Source organism: Macaca mulatta, chromosome 3, assembly GCF_049350105.2.
Source record: "Macaca mulatta isolate MMU2019108-1 chromosome 3, T2T-MMU8v2.0, whole genome shotgun sequence".
NCBI classification, from domain to species: domain Eukaryota; kingdom Metazoa; phylum Chordata; class Mammalia; order Primates; family Cercopithecidae; genus Macaca; species Macaca mulatta.
The window spans coordinates 12,387,442-12,406,442 of record NC_133408.1 but is presented as its reverse complement, the minus strand read 5'-3'; the positions used below and the strand labels follow the sequence as shown (position 1 = coordinate 12,406,442).

Genomic DNA, 19,001 nt, shown 5'->3' with positions numbered 1-19,001 from the left:
AGGCTCCACAGTTCCGTCCTCATCCCTGGCACCTAACCATCATCCCGTAAAGGACATTCATGATTCTAGCTATTCCTTAGCTTCTTTCTTACAGCTCAGACTCTGCTGGACTGATTCTGAAATACCCGCTCAGCACTCGCCAGCTAGGTGCCTTCCCTCATGCTATAAATTCTGTACATGGAGAAAGAACATGGCTTTTGGCTGCAGCTGGAAGTCTCCTCCCCTCCATCTCTTATCTTTTTTAAGTACCCTTTGAATTTCATGCCAGTATCAGGTGAGTATAGCATGGCACTATTATGTGATTTTCCTGCCACATTTGCAGGCGTGCCTCATGGCCTTGACACACTCAATGTCACTTTCTTTCAACTGGGATGTGTGGCGACCGGTACGTCCACTCTAGCTGGAATGACTGGGATGGTGTTTTCATGGATGACATCTTCACAGCTGGGAAGCATCTCTCCAGGGTCCCTGACAGTGAGTAAGTTGCTCACATCATTATTGGCAGGCTCATCCCAATTTTAAGTCATTCTCTAAGACAAGGCAGACAAAAAGTCTCGTCTACTAAGGTCACCAGGCCTTTAAGTGCTGAGGAGCTAAACTAAAGCGTTGCATCCAGGTGCTGGATTGTGGAGTCGTTGTATGCATTGTCTTTGAGAGAAAGGCTACAGTGAAGGAGATGGAGGCACCCACACATCGAAGATCGGAGATTTAAACACGAAACAACCTCAATGTTTTTATTGAAAATCTGCATTGCCTCCATAAAAGCCTCAAGTAGGCAAACTGAACTAAGTGTCCTTTTCAGGAAACACAATGAGAAGGATACGTCCTCTGCTTAACACAATAAAGCCACACTACTCTCTCTTTCAAGCCTTCCAAAGCACCCTTCCTCTAGCAGACATAGAGACATAGAGGAGAACTACCCACATGGTTCAGAGGTTAAGGGCCTGGGAACGAGCCTCAGGCAGAAATGGATAGGAGCTCCTGTTCTGCTGGGTGACTTTGGAAAAGTTAGGCAACCTCTCTGGATCTGAAGAGGACAGCAATAATACCAGTATCATGGTTGTCACACAGGAAGTGCGGGGCACAGCACCAGGCACATAAAGGGTGCTCAGTATATGCTGGTCAATATTGTTGTTATTAATATTTCCTTTGAGTGGTGAATGAGGAGCATGGAGAAGTGGTGTCACCACATCTTTTGATCCTGGGGCTCAGTGGTGCTTTAGAGTGGGTGAAGGCTGAGCCTGAATCAAGGCCTGTCCAGAGCCTTTCTCTACCAGGCAGAACGTGCTGGAAAGATAGAAGAGAGGAGCTCCTGATTCACCCAGGACAGTCCCCATTTACTGTACTTGCCACCTCCTTTTCCACTCTGGGAAGTACCCAGTTGAGAAGGACAAATGACACTGTCACCCTGTCTAGGAGGTACCTTAGGTGACTTCTATCGCTGCACTGCTCAGTATTGGTGTCACCAGCCCCATGTGGGCAATAAACATGTGGCTGAGACAGCTCGAAAGTATAACCTGCACACCAGATCTCAAAGACTTGGGAAAGAGAAAGAGCATAAGCTAGGGCATTAATAATTTTTATATAGAATGCATATTGAAATGTAACATTTGGCTATAGTGGGTTAAAAATATTAGTAAATTAATCTCATGTGTTTCTTTTTACTTACTTGATTGTGGCTACAGAATATTCATCTGCGGGCTTGTGTCCTATTCAGTGGGGCAGGGCTGTCCTGGAGGTTGAGCCCTGTGGGCAGTGGACATGTAGCTGTGCTCTGGACAGATGCTGTGGCTGCCACCACATTTTCTCTCAGGCTTTGGGGGAAATGCCCTCCCCCAGCCCCACCTCAGAACTGTACACTAATGCCCTGGCCCAGTTGGGTCTCCACTCCTGCATCCCTGCAGCTAGCTCTGCTCTCCAGGTGGCCCGCCGTCCTCTGGATGTGCTAAAGCCACCACATTCAGTATGTTCAGACATGTGCCACCACCTCCCCTTCCCTGGCTCCACCTTGGTCTCCCTGCAGTGCTTCTCCTCCTGGATAACAGCCCTTTTGGCTACCAGAGTCCAGACCTTCACATTACCTCTTGCTGGTCTCTACTCCTTGCTCTTCAGGAGCAAATCATCTGTCAACCTCCTTGGTGGCCTCTCTCCTACCTCTTCTCCACTCTCACTGCCACCACCCTAGTTCAGGCCCTTTTATTTTGTGATATTTATTGTTTCAACATCCTCCAAACTGATCAGCTTACTTATCTTCCTATCACCCCCAAACGTGGATGAGATCCTTTTATAATCCAGAACTACTTCATGTTCCAGTTCTAAAATATGTCCCGATCCTCCCTGGTACCCAAGCTCTTCAGCCTGGCATTCACAGCCCTTTAGAACTCGGCCCCATTTTATGGATACAGGTTTATTCCCTGTTATTTCCATTGCCTCCTCCCATCTACCCACTGCCACCACCACTGGGCCATGCTATTTTTCACAAACGCATGCTGTACTATTTTAGCTCTAACTGTCTGATCCGTGGTGCTCCTTGGTACCAATGTCCTCTTCACGCCCTCATCTGCTTTGGGGAGTTCCATCTAACCTGAGGGCTCACTTAAAACTCACATTCTCCAAAAACTTTCCCTGCCCCTCTCCCAGACAGAATCCGTTCATCTTCCTACAACCAATGGCACTTTCACGGTGGTGCCATGTACACATTCAAGTTGGCTGCATAGTAGGGGAATGTATGTGAGTGTTTTCATTCCCATCTAGAGGAGGCCTTCTTTAGTATTTGGAGGTTATTTCTTCACATTCTGATCCTCCCTCCTCCATAACAACTAGCACCAACTTCCAGCCACCGTTTGGAAGGTGTTCGATACGTGAAGGTGACTTGAGTCAAAGACGAGGGTCAACCTAACACGTCCTTGGAAGGATCAACGCTCAGGCTTGTCTCAGCTTTGGGCTGGGAGAATTCCTTGAGGCCTGATGAGGATGGGGAAGACCACAGTAGCATTTAAAAAGAAAAAGGGAAAAGGTAGGCTGTGCACATCTGCATAGGCAGACTTTCTAATTTTGTTACATCAGCCTATTTGTTGAATGGGCACTGCGAGAATATTTAACGTCAAGATCAAACTTCTATCGCGGTGAGTCCAGGACATGCTCAAGTACAGTTAGTGCTGTCACTTTCACCTTCTCCTCCTTCATCACCGATATGGCAGATACCTAGTGGTGGACTCGGTGCTTCTAACCATACTGATTATGGAATGATCATTAGAGGCTTTGAAGAAGGTAGGCTTTTGGAAGAAGATAAAATTACACTTCTATTAGAACATCAAGTAGGACCTTGAATGAAAAGAGTCATTGATCCAAAGGGAAGAAAGGTAAAGAGAAGAAAAGAAAAGAAAAACAGCAACAACAGAAAACGGAGCCCCCTGACTGTCATGGAGAGGTTGACGCTTGGCTTTAGGAGAGTAGGGCGTGTGTGTGTTGAATTACAGGCAATTATCGGTGGTCTCCCTGTTGGCCCTAAAGAATTTAGAACTGCGTCAAAAGGAAATCCGATCTATCAGGAGGGAGGTCCTGCTGCATCTTTTAACCCTGTGCCAACTCCATGGCACTCGAAACTTTCCATGATGTATCCTATTCTTAAAATCTCACAAATGTTGGTAAAACTACTGTTAGTATTTGATGTGAGGATAAAACTCTCTACTAGGTCATGTGTTTTTTAGGGACCCAAATTGGGCTTGTGAAAATGTTACATGATTTTGAAGACCGAAATAAATCCTGCCCGATGTCTTCTCCGCTTTCTAGCAGTTTATTCACAAGGAAGGAACCAACATTTTCGCCCAAACTCCACTGAATGAGTGTTGTTCACCAATATAATCTTGAGGCACTACAAGACCAGGAAGTTTGGGCGGATTCTCCAAAGAATAATTACACTCTGGTCAATGCAATTTTAGTGTTAATTATACATTATTATATTCCTGGGATAAGACACATTTATATGAGCATCGCAGCCACCTAAGCATGCACCACTTAAAAACGGAGACCGAGATGGTTCATAGGCTTCATGGAGCCAGCCCTGCTAGAGGACAATGGGCACTTCTCTCATTTATGCAGCATGACCTGGACTGGTCAGAGTTGGCCCTGCTCATTCCTGTCGCCAGCCCTTAAGGGACAACAGGGACACACCATGCTTCTGATTTAGATGGAATGAAGGTGATTGAGTGAAAAATATGGAAGCTAAATGCTTAAAGGGTGACTCTAGTTTTTTTTCCAGGAGAGTTTAAAATTTTGACGAACCAAACACGGAGCATGGGCCCAATACTTCAACATTTTTATGCTTTAGTTTTCTCATGTGTAAAAGATGAGCAGATGACCATATGCCACTTCCAAGCATTAAGGCCCTATCAGTTGATGCTGAAGCCGTATTAGACAAATCACAACCTACTATAACTAGACTGGATGAAAGTCTATCCTGGGTGTTCACACAAAACTGAATAAAAAGTTGATATTGGTAACGAGGGCCTAGGTTAGAACCATTCAGAGAAAGCACGGAAGTCTGTGACAGCCGAATATTGTGTGGCAATATTAAGTTGGGTTCCGTTTCATCTCTGGCTTTAAGGCATATGAAAACCATACTGCATGTTTTAGTTTCAAGGTGTTTTTTTTTTCCTCCCTACATTTATGCCAATAGCAAGGCATTAGTACTCCATAAGCTCCAGAAACATTATTTTAAAATACATATCCAATACCACAAATGTGGGGTAGTAACAACAACTGCTAGGAATTTAATCCATCGAGTAAGCTCCTTTTTAAAAAAAAATCAGGTCTTCTACCTTAATGTTTAAATAAGCAGCAGTTCAAAACACCTGACAGTTAGGTGCTCTGTGCCTTCTTAATAGACACTTCACATTAAGACATGTCCTTTGTTGACAAGAATGTTTTTGCCTGACTGTCTGTTGCATTTCTCTCTGTTCCTAGCTTCTGTGATGCTACTTGGTAGAGAGTAATATTTAATAATAGTTTGTTAAATGAATCAACAGGTAAACATAAAATATGGTCAGTCACACCACCTTGAGTAGAGTGGGCACACACACACACACACACACACACACACACACACACACACTCTCTCTCTCATTCACAAAGTCCTACATAGGAAACTACCCCAGGCCATTCCCATTTAGAAAAAAAAATGGACAGCTCACTGCTAGCACTCATGTAATTTTACATAAACACATTCACTGAGGCTGAAGCAAATCTGTCTGATTTTCAATGTGAAAATAAAATCTAAAAACTGTTTTTGGAGTTATTCCCAAACAGAACTATCATTAGGATCATTTGAAACATCAGAATCATCTATTTTGGAAAAATCAGACTCATCAAATGAATCTTTAGCCAACAGCTGTTTGAGAATGATGTGAATATCACAAGTAGGAATGCTATGTTTTCTAGGATTCACATTTTCAGGGACTGAGAATTATTTTGTAAATGAAGATGCCACTACCAAAATCAGAATGCTATAAATAGAATGATATCTTTTGTTTCCAAAGTCGATTTGCTATTAGGTTGATGTAGAACTAATTGTGGTTTTTGCCATTAAGAGTAATGGCAGTTATTTCTGCCATTAAAAGTAATGGCAGTTATTTCTGCCATTAAAAGTAATGGCAGTAATGCAGTTATTTCTGCACCAAACTAATAGAGTGATGCAAATAACAATGGAAGTGAGATATTTCATGGTAAAGTTAACTGGGGATAAATGGTGCACCTGCAAGCCCTGCTGGTAAGTATTCTTGGGGCAAACAGGGAAATGGTTAAGCAGTTCAGGAACAGTGAAGATGCTTCACCTTCTCAGGACTTTTCCTGATCCCAAGCCCATGACACACATGACGATTGATCCAGGCAACTTAGCTACCGAGACTCCTTCTCAAGCCCCAGCTCCGGGGCACTGAGACAGCCGCTACTAATTCATAAGAGTTGTCACTTGGGATAAACTCAAGATTCCATCCCTGGAATAGACATTGCTCTTTGCTGTCAATTCATATGTTAATGTACGGGGATCAGGTGGATCCCTCTGCGGGCTGAAACAGAAAAGAAGAACTTAAAACAACTTGGCATTGGCCATAGGAAACAGAGGAGGGTAAGCAATAAATCTACATTAATAAAAAATGCCAGGAGGGGTTTCAGTGCCCTCCGTGGCCACTGCCTGTGGACAGGCGCTCTGCTGACTGTCAGGCGGAATCGATCCCATCCAAGTTTCATCACTTCAACAGCGAGTGGAAGCAGAAGAGCATTTATCACCACGAAACAGACAAGAATTCTTGCTAATTACCACTTTGTTTTAAAGTATAGTAAGATTTGGGGCACCCTTGCTACCCCAACTAGCTTCTTTCCTTGACTTTTATGTGGGCAGTGTTGTTATAATTTCTCTGTTCAAATAAAGTCTGTAGAAAGCCACAAAAAGAGATCTGGACCCTGAAGCTTAACGGATTCTGGAAAGCAGCTGGCTTGTAACATGAGTCATTCCAGCCAAAGCTTTCTCTTTTGTATGTTTTTCTCTGACCTAAAGAGTGGGTTATTGGATGTCCTCTGGCAGGTGCTACAGGATTAAGAAGGTAGCTGGTCAGAAACAAACTTTGAATTAGGGTGATTTTTTAAAAAATAAGTTGCCTAAAGTAAATATGATTGTTAGCTTAATCCTCCGTATCTAATGTGAGGTTCAAATTTAATAGGGAAGTTTAAAAATTGGCTGGCATGTGTATCTATTATTTCTGTATGTGTCTTGATGCCTTGCTCTGAGAGTACATGTTAGTTGCTCATGGTGAAATTTCCAGGACCTTCCTGTTTATCAGGCCCAGCAGTCCAAAAGCCCAAATACCCACATGACCTCCTTTGCTAGGATTATGAGAGAAAAACAAGTAGAATATTAATAAATTTACAGTGGGAAATTACTCTTTTGTTACAGTCACTTTTACAAGGTTTATAGGGGATTCCAGACTATTTCTCACATCTATAATTCTGAGCCATGATAAATTAATAGATTTTTGTATAACTCTCAGATATTTCTGAAGATGCTTCAGGTTTCTGAATCATTAAGGCAAGATTGACTGGAATGGTATCCACTTTTAGAGGTGCGGACTCTCTTAATGTACAAAATACTCGGATTAATAAGAATTAGTGACCCACAGGTTTGACATCTATATGGACATAGATATAGGACAAAATCTCTGAGCATGACCTTGGACAGTAATTTAACCTTGAAGAGATTCATTTACACATCTGTACATTGAGATGAATAACAACACTTGCTCTCACAACATGGTAAAGAGAAAGGAAAGTGTCCCTGGTGAAAACCCTTTAGATACTCTAGAGTAGAAATCAGGCATCAGTAAGCTTTTATGGTAAAATGTCAGACATTAAATATTTTAGGTTTTGTGCATAAGGTTTTTATCAAAACTACTCAACTCTGTCATAGCAAGAAAGCAGCCATAGATAATACATAAATGAGCGGGCATGACTGTATTCCAATAAGGCATTATTTAGAAAATCAGGCTCAGGCCAGATATGGCCCACAGACTTCAGTTTGCTGAGCCCTGATTTAAACACTAGTTCTTGCCGCGACAGAACAATGTGAATGTCCATGTTACTGCATGTTTACAAACATACTATCCCAGTATGAATACACACATCTGCATCATTTACCTTTTAAAATGTCCTGCCTTTTTTAAGCCATTGGTACTTGTAAGTAAATAACATTATATTGGGGGTCTATAGATTTAGCTGAATTGTCACCCTTGCCTTGCAGCCCAGAAAAAGTCTGAGGCAACACATTTGACAGCTGACACTTGCATATCATAAAATCTACTCTAAATGAGACCAACACATAGGTATCTTTGTACATATCAATCTAGTTTATAACTGAATATCAACTGAGTTTGTTCATTATTCGCTTTTCATAGCTCTGCAGACAGGAAGAAATGGTTACCACAATAACAGAGCAACTCTGAGAAGTTATTACAAGAGGTGAAGGTCTTTGCAAAGTTGAGTTTATTAAAGACCCTCATCCCCAAATTGGAGAGGAGTTACAATGAAAAAAATAATAAAACAAAGTGGAGATAATGTCCAGTGATGATAAAAGCAGAGGCGAAATAGCCACCTTCATGCACTGTGGGGTGGAATGTAAGTTGGTATAGCCTTTCCTGAAAGGGCAACGCGTCAGTACCCAAACTCTTAAAAATCCTTGTAGCCTTTGAAACAGATGTCTGTTTCTAGAAACTTATCGTAAGGCAATAATCAGAAATGCACCCAAAGATTATGCTCAGAGGTGTTCATTGCAACATTATTATAGTGAAACATTAGAAACAATCTAAATTATCAACAGTTTAAGGCCAGTTAACTACTGTTATGGAAATCCATGCAAAAATTAAGGCGATAGTTTAGAAGAATTTTTAATGAATAAAATATATTCATTCATAGCATTTTAAAAGAGACAAAGGTAGTTCACAAAGCCGTACTTTGAGTATGATGCCAAATAAAAATACATTTTAACATTATGGAAAAAAGGATACCAAAATGATAACATGAGACTTGGAATAATTACTAGGATTATACATCATGTTCACTTCTTTAAACGTGTCTGATGTTTTAAGATTGCTCCAATGAACTTTTGAAATAAGACAAAAGTACACATAATTTAAAAAATTAATATCATAGTTAACTGGAATCAGCTGTACTTTAATTAATTTGATTTTTAAAGGAAATGAACAATTTCAGCTGGTATCTAAGAGTTCAGTTGTCATGTTGTGTGCCATACATAATCAGTCTAATATTTCAATCTCCTGCAGCGACTGAATTAAACAATGATACCTCCTGCCTAGGTGGTATAGTTGCTCAGGTGAGGAGTAGTGGCATAGACACACTTGATTAGGAATCTAGTGACCTGCCTTCCAGTCCAGGATCGATGCTTAGTCATCTCGAGCCCTGGGTACATTTCATAACGCATGAGTCTCCGTTTCCACACATACAGAAAGGAGATAATCATCCGTGCTCAGCTTATCTCCAAAGAGTTCCTGGGAAGGTCAAGCATGATATGGCTTTCTCCTTATCAGTGGTTCTGAAAACCCAGAACCATAACATGTTAAGCCAGGAGAGCCAATAGAAACCACTGCCCCATACTTTTTATAATGTGTGCTTTTGGTAACAGCACCCATGTTAGCAAATCGGAGCTTCCTCCACAGACACTGCCAGGGCGTCCTCAGAGCTCGCTTTCCAGCCACAGACAGGGCTGAGGCCTCTCTGCTGAGGCAGCCGTTTACTCTTGTGTGCTGTGGAGCCCTCAGCTCCCTGTGAACATCCATCACAGCACTCGCTGCTGCACTATTGTGACTTGTCTGTGCGTCTCGCTCAACAGCACGTGGTGATACTCCAATCGGAGCCTGGTCTTCCCTCCCTGGGTTTCCCACAAGGTCTGGGTAGCAGAGCATGTGCTGCACAGCCCACACAGCTGTCCTGGTAGGAACTGAGGAAACAAGGAAGGGAGTGCACTCAACTCGACAGATTTGGAGAAGAGGGAGAGAAAACAGCCGATGGAGAAGAGGTAGCAACATGGAGTAAGCACAGAGATGCTGAAGCCAAATTGCCCAGGCTCGTTCACCAGCTCTGCCTTTTCCTGGCTGTGAGATCCTGGGCATGTTCCTAAATCCCTTTGCATTTCAATTTCCACATCTGTGAAGTGGCGATCACAATCCTACCTAACTCAGAGGGTTGCTGTGAGGGTTAAACTTGTTAATGGATGGGAAGTGCTTAGACTAGACACCACATAATAATTAATAATTCTTCTGATTGTTGTTGCTAGGGGAAGCCAAGGGAGGATATTTAGGTGTTGGCTTTCTTCCCCTTGGTTTTGGTATGAGAAGCTCTTGAGCATATTTGGAAGACAAGAGAAGGTTTACCATGGGATAATGGGTTTGGGAGGATTAAGGCTGCTTTATCACAGAAGGTGCTTTATGGTAAAAGAAACTCATCCTACTCACCAATAATGAGATACAATGATGCCAGTGGTGGAAGTGGTGGTGGCTGAGGTGCAAACATCAAACACAGACACTCATAACAAGTACTAGAAAACTCATCGCAGGCTTTGATTATGTGAAAGTCAATTGCCTACTAGGCATACTTAGTGATCATATAGGAAGGAGGAAGCAAAGGGGCCTCTATTGAGCGCTTACTGTGTTCTAGGCCCTGAACTAGAAGAGAACTTTACTTGCATCATCTCCCATTAACTTCACAAGAACCCTATGGAGTAAGCGTTGTCCCTGTTTTACAGACAACAAAACTGAGATTCAGAGAGGTAGACAGGTCACTCAAGGTCAAGAGCTAGTTAATGATAGGGCAGAGAGTTAAGCTTCAGTCTTCATGACTCCAGTGTACGAGCCGTCCTGCACCACACTCTGCAGCCCAAGAGCAATTACAGAAATTATCAAATGTGTGTTGGGTGACCTTTGTTGTGAGTTTTATTTCATTATGATAGTACACTTGATGCATGTCAGTTTAGGCTTCAGAACTACTCAAGTAGCCTGGTCACCTAATAACAGCTTTGGAAAACTCTGAAGAGCCTGTCAATGCGAAAGAGACCAAACTGGGATGCTGGGCATAATGGAAACAATGCTTGTTTTGCAATTTTGCCTAAGTCAGGCCTTGGGTATGGTTAGCTGTATTTCCATTGCTGTCTGTTTGCAACAGATGTGCCATTGTCTTCAGTGCTCTCTGCTTCCCTTGTGCGTGGGGTGTGACTACAAGGTGAAGTGGCTGATCTAGAAAAAATGCTGCAGTATGTACACAGCTTCTTGTAGACTTCTCTCCTAAAGAGCACTGGTGAGTCCGTTGTTTGGGGCTTGAGTAAACCTTTCTATTAAAATAAAGTTATTGGCCGGGTGCGGTGGCTCAAGCCTGTAATCCCAGCACTTTGGGAGGCCGAGACGGGCGGATCACGAGGTCAGGAGATCGAGACCATCCTGGCTAACACGATGAAACCCTATCTCTACTAAAAAATACAAAAAACTAGCCGGGTGAGGTGGCGGGCGCCTGTAGTCCCAGCTACTCAGGAGGCTGAGGCAGGAGAATGGTGGGAATCCGGGAGGTGGAGCTTGCAGTGAGCTGAGATCCGGCCACAGCACTCCAGCCCGGCCGACAGAGCGAGACTCCGTCTCAAAAAAAAAAAAAGAAAGAAAGAAAGAAAGGAAAGAAAGAAAGAAGGAAGGAAGGAAGGAAGGAAGGAAGGAAGGAAAGAAAGAAAGAAAGTTACCAGTGGGAATTAGGCTTATGGAATGGCCCAGGCCCACTGGAGTTTGTTTTGCCTGCCATATGTCAGCTGCAGAAGTAATTGGAGATCTGGGTCCTAAAATGAGGGACTACACATTGGAGGAGGAAGAATCAGCATCCTCTCCCTTTCTTGAACTCAGGCAAATTATAAAATAGATAGAGTTCAATTCCCTCATCCTGCTCCTTCTGCCTGAAGGGATAAAACAGCCTTAATCTATCCAGACCCATGGTCCAGGGGCTAGTGTAATCATTTGATACCCCATTTCTGGGGACTGAAGGGTACAGGTATAAAGGGACCAAGACGGGAATTCTGGGGACCTCCTAGCACTTGCCGCAGGCCCCCTTCCATCCAGGGCTGTTTCATGTCCTTCCCACCCAAGAGGCTCTACATTAGCCGACTACAAGAGCCTGTTGTATCAGAATCTGTAGAATCTCTGAGCCTTGCAATGTGTGCACATTGTGTGTGTGTGTGTGTGTATGTGTGTGTGTGTGTAGCTGATACAGAGTAGCCGTTGCCTAGGGGTGGGTGTCAGGCAGAGAAGCTCATAAAGTGCAGAGTGAGAGCCCAAAGTGCAGTAATGCGAAGGGGGTGAGGGTTTAAATGGAAAAGAGGCAACAGTGGGAGGGGGTGGGAAGGAGTGGGTGGAGCTGGCCTCCCTCAGAATCAAGCAGGGATCACTTGCGATTTAGGAGGCATGAAGTGGGGAATCAGTCTTTGTCTACCTTCTGTTCCCTGCACCCAGACCTCCTCTACTTTCTTAGGGTAAGAAATGTCTTTGATAGGGATAAAGCCTTTCTTTCCAGAGTTTGAGATCAGAGACTTCAATACACAAAGTCTTGGGGTACGCTGACACATCAGCACACGTGCTTTTTATATTTAAATAATTCTCACAACCTATCTGGCTTGTCAGGAATGAAGAATCTAAAGCTTATTGTGCTGGGGGAGCTCCAAGTGAACAAAGGGTGCTGAAAGGAGAGGGGTGGGACAATTGTATCATCACTTTGCAGATGTCGGAGTGTCACATTTTGGTTAGGGATCAGGGTCATTTCACACATGCCTAGTCAATTGGAAAACATGAAGGGGTATTGGGGCCAGTTGTGATAGGGTCCGAGGATACTGAAATGAGGACACCTGAGGTCTAGTTTTCAGGCTATCCTGTGTGACTTTAGATAAGTTACTTTACCTCCCTGGGCCAGAAAGTGCTGATCTATAAAATGAGCAGGGAACTTGGGCACTCCAAGTTTGCCCTGCTGTGAATCACTCCGGGTCTATGTTTTGGGGGACTGAGCACTGGGGAGTCTGTGTTCGCCATCTTTCTCATAGCTCTGTGTTCTCCAATGGGCTTTTTATCATCGCCGTCTTCAGGAAAGGATCTGCGGGGCATTCACCCTGGATACGAACGACCAGCAGTCCTTTCAGAGAAAGAAGAAAAGTCTTTAGCTAAACAATGAAGATTTAACAGTGGAACTGTCCACTTGAATTGGAAGGGCCGGTAGCTTTGGGGCCAGCAAGGGCATCCCAAATATAAAATCAATAAATAATATGGAGATTATAGTATATTATATATATTATATAATATATATAATATATAATATATATATATTATAGTATTACTGGCTGAATTGTGCCCATACCCCAAAATTTATAGTTCCTGTGTGTTTTTTTTTTTTTTTTGAGATGGAGTCTCACTCTGTCACCCAGGTTGGAGGGCACTGCTGCAATCTTAGCTCATGTCAACCTCCACCCTCTCTGGTTCAAGCCATTCTCCTGCCTCAGCCTCTGGAGTAGCTGGGACTACAGGCACATGCCACCACGTCCAGATAATTTTTGTATTTTTAGTATTTTTATGGTTTCACCATGTTGGCCAGACTGGTCTCAGACTCCTCACCTCAAGTGATCTGCCTGTCTTGGCCTCCCAAAGTGCTGGGATCATAGGCATGAGCCACTGCGCCTGGCCCCAAATTCATATTTCCAAGGCCCAGCCCCTAGTATCTCAAAAGATGAACCTGGAACAGCCCCTTCCCTCATGGGTCTCAGAAGGAACCAACCCTGCCAACACTTGGATCCCAGACTTCCAGTCTCCAGAATTTGGAGAAAATAAATTTCTGTTGCTTGAGTCCCTCAGTCGGTGGTACTTTGTTCCAGCAGCCCGAGCAGACGAATGCATATATCTTACAAACCTTTCATGAGAAATCTTGCCTCTGTAGGCCTGCCAAGTAATTTGATTTCTTAGTGTGATCTGATATTGTTTGAATTACCACTTAACTTGGGGGAATTAAATAAGGCACTCTGGACATATGCAGCCCCTCAGGGACACAGCTTGGTGAGTGGATCACCCTTTTGTTTGAAAAAGATGCCCCTTATGCAGTCCTCTATGCAGTCCTCTATGCAGTCACACCTCACCCTGGGACCCTTGATTTGGCAAGCAGAGCCCAGGCTGGATTTCACCTCCCACAGACCCCCTCAGTGGGGTGCCTTTCTACAGTATCCAACCTGCCCAACAGTCTGCGGTGAAGCTGCATGAGATCAGGAACCCCTCAAGAATAGGGATTATCTTAATCTTTCTGGAGGCCTAAGACTTAGCTCAGGGCTGACTCTCCAAGCACCCTCAGCCAATGTTAGTTGTTTCAGCAAAGGCAGCTTGGTTTTCTTTGGGGTTTGAAGGGAAACAGGGAATAATCTCACCATACTTTCAGCTCAAAAGTCTCCATAGGTCTCTAATGTCTTCAGGAGGAAGTCTTACCATCTGGCTTAGATTGGCCTGGGCTAACCTGAACTGGTCAACTATCCCATCATTACCTTCTAACACTGCATCCCCTTCATTTGAAGTGATCCACTCATCGTCCTCAACCACACATGGCACTTCCTGCCTTACAGGTGCTGCTTTCTTCTCCTGGATACCTTTCCCTGTTCTCCTTTAATGGCAAAATCCTGAGTTGGCCTGAGGCTTCTGTAATGGCTCCAGACACCTTCTAGCCTTCCAGTCGTCTGAATGGCTATGGTATTACTGCATGCCCTGCTTAGTCCTGTGCAGCTTTAGGATTCTACCCACCTATTCCATATATGTATATGTCTTCTGTCCTCAAACTGCTGGGAGACAAAGATACATAGCTCTCTTTTATGTCTGTAAGAGGCCTGGCATAATACTGCCAGTGCACTGAGCAAGTTAGCAACAACCTCATAGAAAATGCTAACGCTTAAAAAATTAAAATAATTCCATGATTATCTATATTCGGACAAAGCATTCTGGAATCACAGCAAGAAAATGTGGCAAACGTCCCTGAGCCCTTGAGCCTCTGCACCTCATACAGGATTATACCCACACACCCCAGAAAGCTGAGTAAGATCTACGCAAACAACCTTCCAGGGAAGGGATTGACAACCGCAGTCAGCCTTCTGCCTAGTTAATCATAAACCCAAACCAGCAGAAGCCAGGTCCATCGCCAGAACAAGGGGACAATTAGCACTGCCCTTTCCACACAGCTACTTGCTGGGAAAATCGCGCGCTGATCAGTGCACACGGCTTCAACTTTCTCCTGCACCCAGAAGATTCTAGCGAAGGGCTGCTTTGTTGTAGAAATAGAAAGCCTTATCAGGAAACTGTCAATTTCATGACAAATTTGGTAACGGGGAAGCAGATAATGGGCTGTTTAAGTAGTCTTAGGCGGACAGGATTCATCTTGGGTCCTAGGGTTTCCCAATTCCAGATATTTCAAACATGGAAAACAGCAACACAAGTCAAAATGATTTAATACTGTATATATAGCAATAAAGAAAACTGAAAAAGTATTATTTTCTAAATCTTTAAGAGTTGCAATCAGATTTTATTTTTAAACAGAAATAGCATAAATGTTCCCCTTCTTTATAGAAAGTTTTCATTAGTTCCTCCCCAACCTTACTTTCCAGAGGACCTGGCAATAAACAAAAGAATGGTCCCTTGAGCATTTTTCATCACAGCATCATGCTTTTAATGGAGCAGAGATGAACCCCGGACTGCTGTGGCCCACGGGTAGAAAACACAGTGCTTCTGTGTTTGGGTTTGATCACCCTCATGGAGAAAGTGGCTCCTGAAGACAGATATAATTAGTTTTAATTTCTGAGGCCTTTGGGGCTGTTCCTGAAGCTTTCTATTGAGAAGGCAAAGCAAGCAGAGGTGAGATCTGGGAGGATAAAGTAAAAGGCAGTGAGACCCAAAACAGTTTGGCTTATGCAAAAGAATTTCAATGAACACCCACGAGCATTGGTCCAGGTGCTTTCTTAGTCACTGTCCCCTCAAGGATGGGGAAGAGGAAGCTGCCAACGTCACCTGGCTGCTGCATCGACTTCCTCCTCTTGCCTCATCATCCATCTCAGTTTTAGATTTAAGCCAGGACTGATTCTCTGTGGTCTAGGCTGACATGCAAGTGAGAATCTTGATTAGAAAACCCCTAAATCATTAAATAAATGAAGCCTGTGGGTTGCTTAATGCCCTTAAATAGTGACTCATTTATAAAATGTATTTACCACCTTTCAAAGTGCACTTTGCTTCTATGGGGACTTATGGAACGTTCTGACCTAAGTCCTTGTCAGTAGCCTTTCAGAAGGGGAATGAGGCCCCCACAAAGAATCTGGGGCTTCCTATCATGCCCGCTTACCTTCAGGCTGGCTGGCTGAGGCACTTGGGTAATGACTTTGGGGAGATAATAACATGTTTAGCTTTAGTCTTAAGAGAAAATTCCATCTTGGCAGTGTCCACCAGGTGGGTACTCCGTCCCTAGGTTTTGGAGTATGCTCATTCCCCATGACTGGCAAAGTAACATTGAACCATGGAGCCAGAAAGTCTGAGTCAGGCCCTGTAACCCTGTGCACCAATCTGTGCCTCAGTTTCTCATCTGCAAAATGGGGCAAATAGCTGTTGTGTAAAGATTGTTCTGAGGATTACATGAGTTACGATCTGCAAAGCACCTAGAACAATTCCTGGCACATAGCAAGCACTGTCTAAGTGTTTATGAACTAACTACATAAATGGTCTTAACTTTCTAGGTGCTGATTTCTTTTCTCTATCAGGGAAAAGTTTTCTGTGTGCTGTTTGTGTAATAAGCAATAATGACAGAAGCTCCAAACATAGTAACTTAAATACACTATGGGCACTATGTGTGTGCACATACACATAATATATAAATACACTGAGCTAAACATTACTATCTTCCCCATGTCAAGCTCTGAAGCAACTGAGAAAACCCTGAAATCAGACGAAGAAGTAAATATCAGCATTTTGCTTGGAGTTGAGTTGGAGAAAGAGCCCATCTGGGGTTTCTTCCAGTCTCTATCTGAGTGTGGACCAGGAGAAGTACCTGCAGGGACCCACCCAGCCAGCCACAGGGGCCTGCTCTGGCCTCATCTCTGCTGAGCCCTGAGATCAGGGCATAGTTGGGGTGGGAGCGGGCCCTGCCTCAGGCCTCATCCAGAGAGACAGAGGCAGAGGAGAAGGCACCATATCAGGCAGGCTGTCCCCAGAAGGCCTCTCCCAATCTCTCCCATTGGATGTGCCTCTCCTCTCATAAGACAGAAGAAGGCAGAGGCAGAAAGAAGCTCAGAGCCATTCTCTCAATGCTTCCAAAAAGGTAGGAGTTCCTGTTTAAGAGGCTGGCAAGAACTCCAGGTGCAGGCAAGAATGATCCCCAAGACACATATCAACGTGAAATACATGTGTTTATATTGTGAAACAGTCAACTCAAGCTTCAGAAGCAGCTTGCTGGGGATCATTGTCCCCTCCAGACTGAACACGGGCTAACGGGTAGCTGAGAGAGGGTGTAGACAATAGCCTTGAAGGAGCTGATTGGCGGTTCCGTGGTTTACCAGCAGCACCGGGCAAAGGAATGTGGCTTACCTTTGAACAGACGAAAGAAAGTGGAAGCGTCTGCACCAGGTGTGTGAAGGCAAGGGCATGTTGAGAGATAGGCTGGGAGGTAAAGAGCGGTTCCTTTTTGGTCTTACTCTTGATGGAGCCCACTGGTTTTCTAGCCTGCCCCCGGCAGGAGAGCCTGAAGAGTGTCTGGTACCAGTAATCTCCTATCCCTAAACCAGCAGGAGCTGGGAACATTTAACGATCAGCTCTTCAGGATAAACAGCCTTGAGTTATAACATTTGCAGATTTTAGCAATCACTGCTGATCATTATAGTTCCTATCACAGCAACACCCTATGATAGAGCATTTCCACCATTTAGAGATAAGAGACAAATACTCCCAAGTGCATATAGATCTTTGTAAACCGCAGTAAAATAGTAAGGCAGGGGCTGGGCGTGGTAGCTCACACTTGTAATGCCAGCACTTTGGGAGGCCGAGGCAGGCGGATCACCTGAGGTCAGGAGTTCGAGACCAGCCCGGCCAACATGGTGAGATCCCATTTCTACTAAAAGTACAAAAATTAGTCGGGTGTGGTGGCGGGTGCCCATAATCCCAGCCACTCAGGAAGCTGAGGCAGGAGAATTGCTTGAACCGGGAGGCGGAGGTTGCAGTGAGCTGAGATCGCGCCACTGCACTCCAGCCTGGCAACAAGAATGAGACTCAATAATAATAATAATAGGGCAGAGATGATTTTTTAGTGTTTTTGACCTTTTTTTTTTGAGACGAGGTCTTGCTCTGTTGACTAGGCTGGAGTACAGTAGCATGATGACAGCTCACTGCAGCCTCAGCCTCCAGGGCCAGCAATCTTCCAGCCTCGGCCTCTTCAGTAGCTAGGACTACAGGCATATGCCACCATGCCTGGAAAATTTTTGTATTTTTTTTTGTAGAGACAGGGTTTTGCTACGTTGCCGAGTCTGGTCTCAAACTCCTGGGTTCAAATGACCAGCCCACCTTGGCCTCCCGAAGTGCTGGGATTACAGGTGTGAGCCACCACACCTGGCCTTTGTTTAACTCTTAAGTTTGCATAATTTAATTTTGTATAATGTCTTTGCTTCACTGCCAGCCTGCAAGACTCCTGAAAATAGCAATCAAGCCTTGTGAGATGATGCAAACAGAAACTACTCGAAGCCCACATGTCATTGCTGCAGGAAGAGCAGGCAGATTTTCACCTGCAAGCACTTCCCTTCTCCTCTGCCACTCTCTCCCTGTCCCAGGCAGGTGGGTGGATCAGGCTGAGGCTGCAGCTCATGGCAGGGGGCTGGGCTGGCGATGACTGTCTCCTCCCTAGCAGAGAGGCCACAGGCACTCAGGTGGTTCAAGCTGACCTGCGGGGTTAGCAGGGCAGGGCAGGGCTTCCCTGCACTTTGGGCTCCAGCCCTGCCCAGTTGAGGCCAGTGGTTTGCTTTCTCTCCTGGCTAGTCTCCAGCTGTAAATGAATCTGGATAAAGACAGGACTGGAGCCTGAATGTGGGGAAAGAAAGGGGGGGGGCACATAAATCCAGTCAACATTGTCTGATTCACAGGGGTGATGGCTCAATTGAGGATGGATGAAAGTGAGAATAAGGAGAGCATCTGTGGGTACCAGGAGTTTTAGGGTGTCACAGATTTGTTTGGTAAAAATAAATACATAAATTAAATATTAAATGAAATATATTTTATCATATGCATGTATTAAATTACTATATATTATATTTATATAGTTTACATATGTACTATATTTATACTAATTGTAAATATATGTCAACATATTAAATAAATATAAATCAATAAACAAATATTTAGCCTGGCACATATCTGCACAGCAAAAGACTG

At 44.0% G+C, this 19,001-nt stretch overlaps 1 protein-coding gene across 4 annotated transcripts in view; it reads right to left on the bottom strand.

Annotated features, from left to right (window-relative positions):
• The window catches only part of RUNX1 (RUNX family transcription factor 1), a 263,072-nt gene that overhangs the window by 217,961 nt on the left and 26,110 nt on the right, over nucleotides 1-19,001 (bottom strand).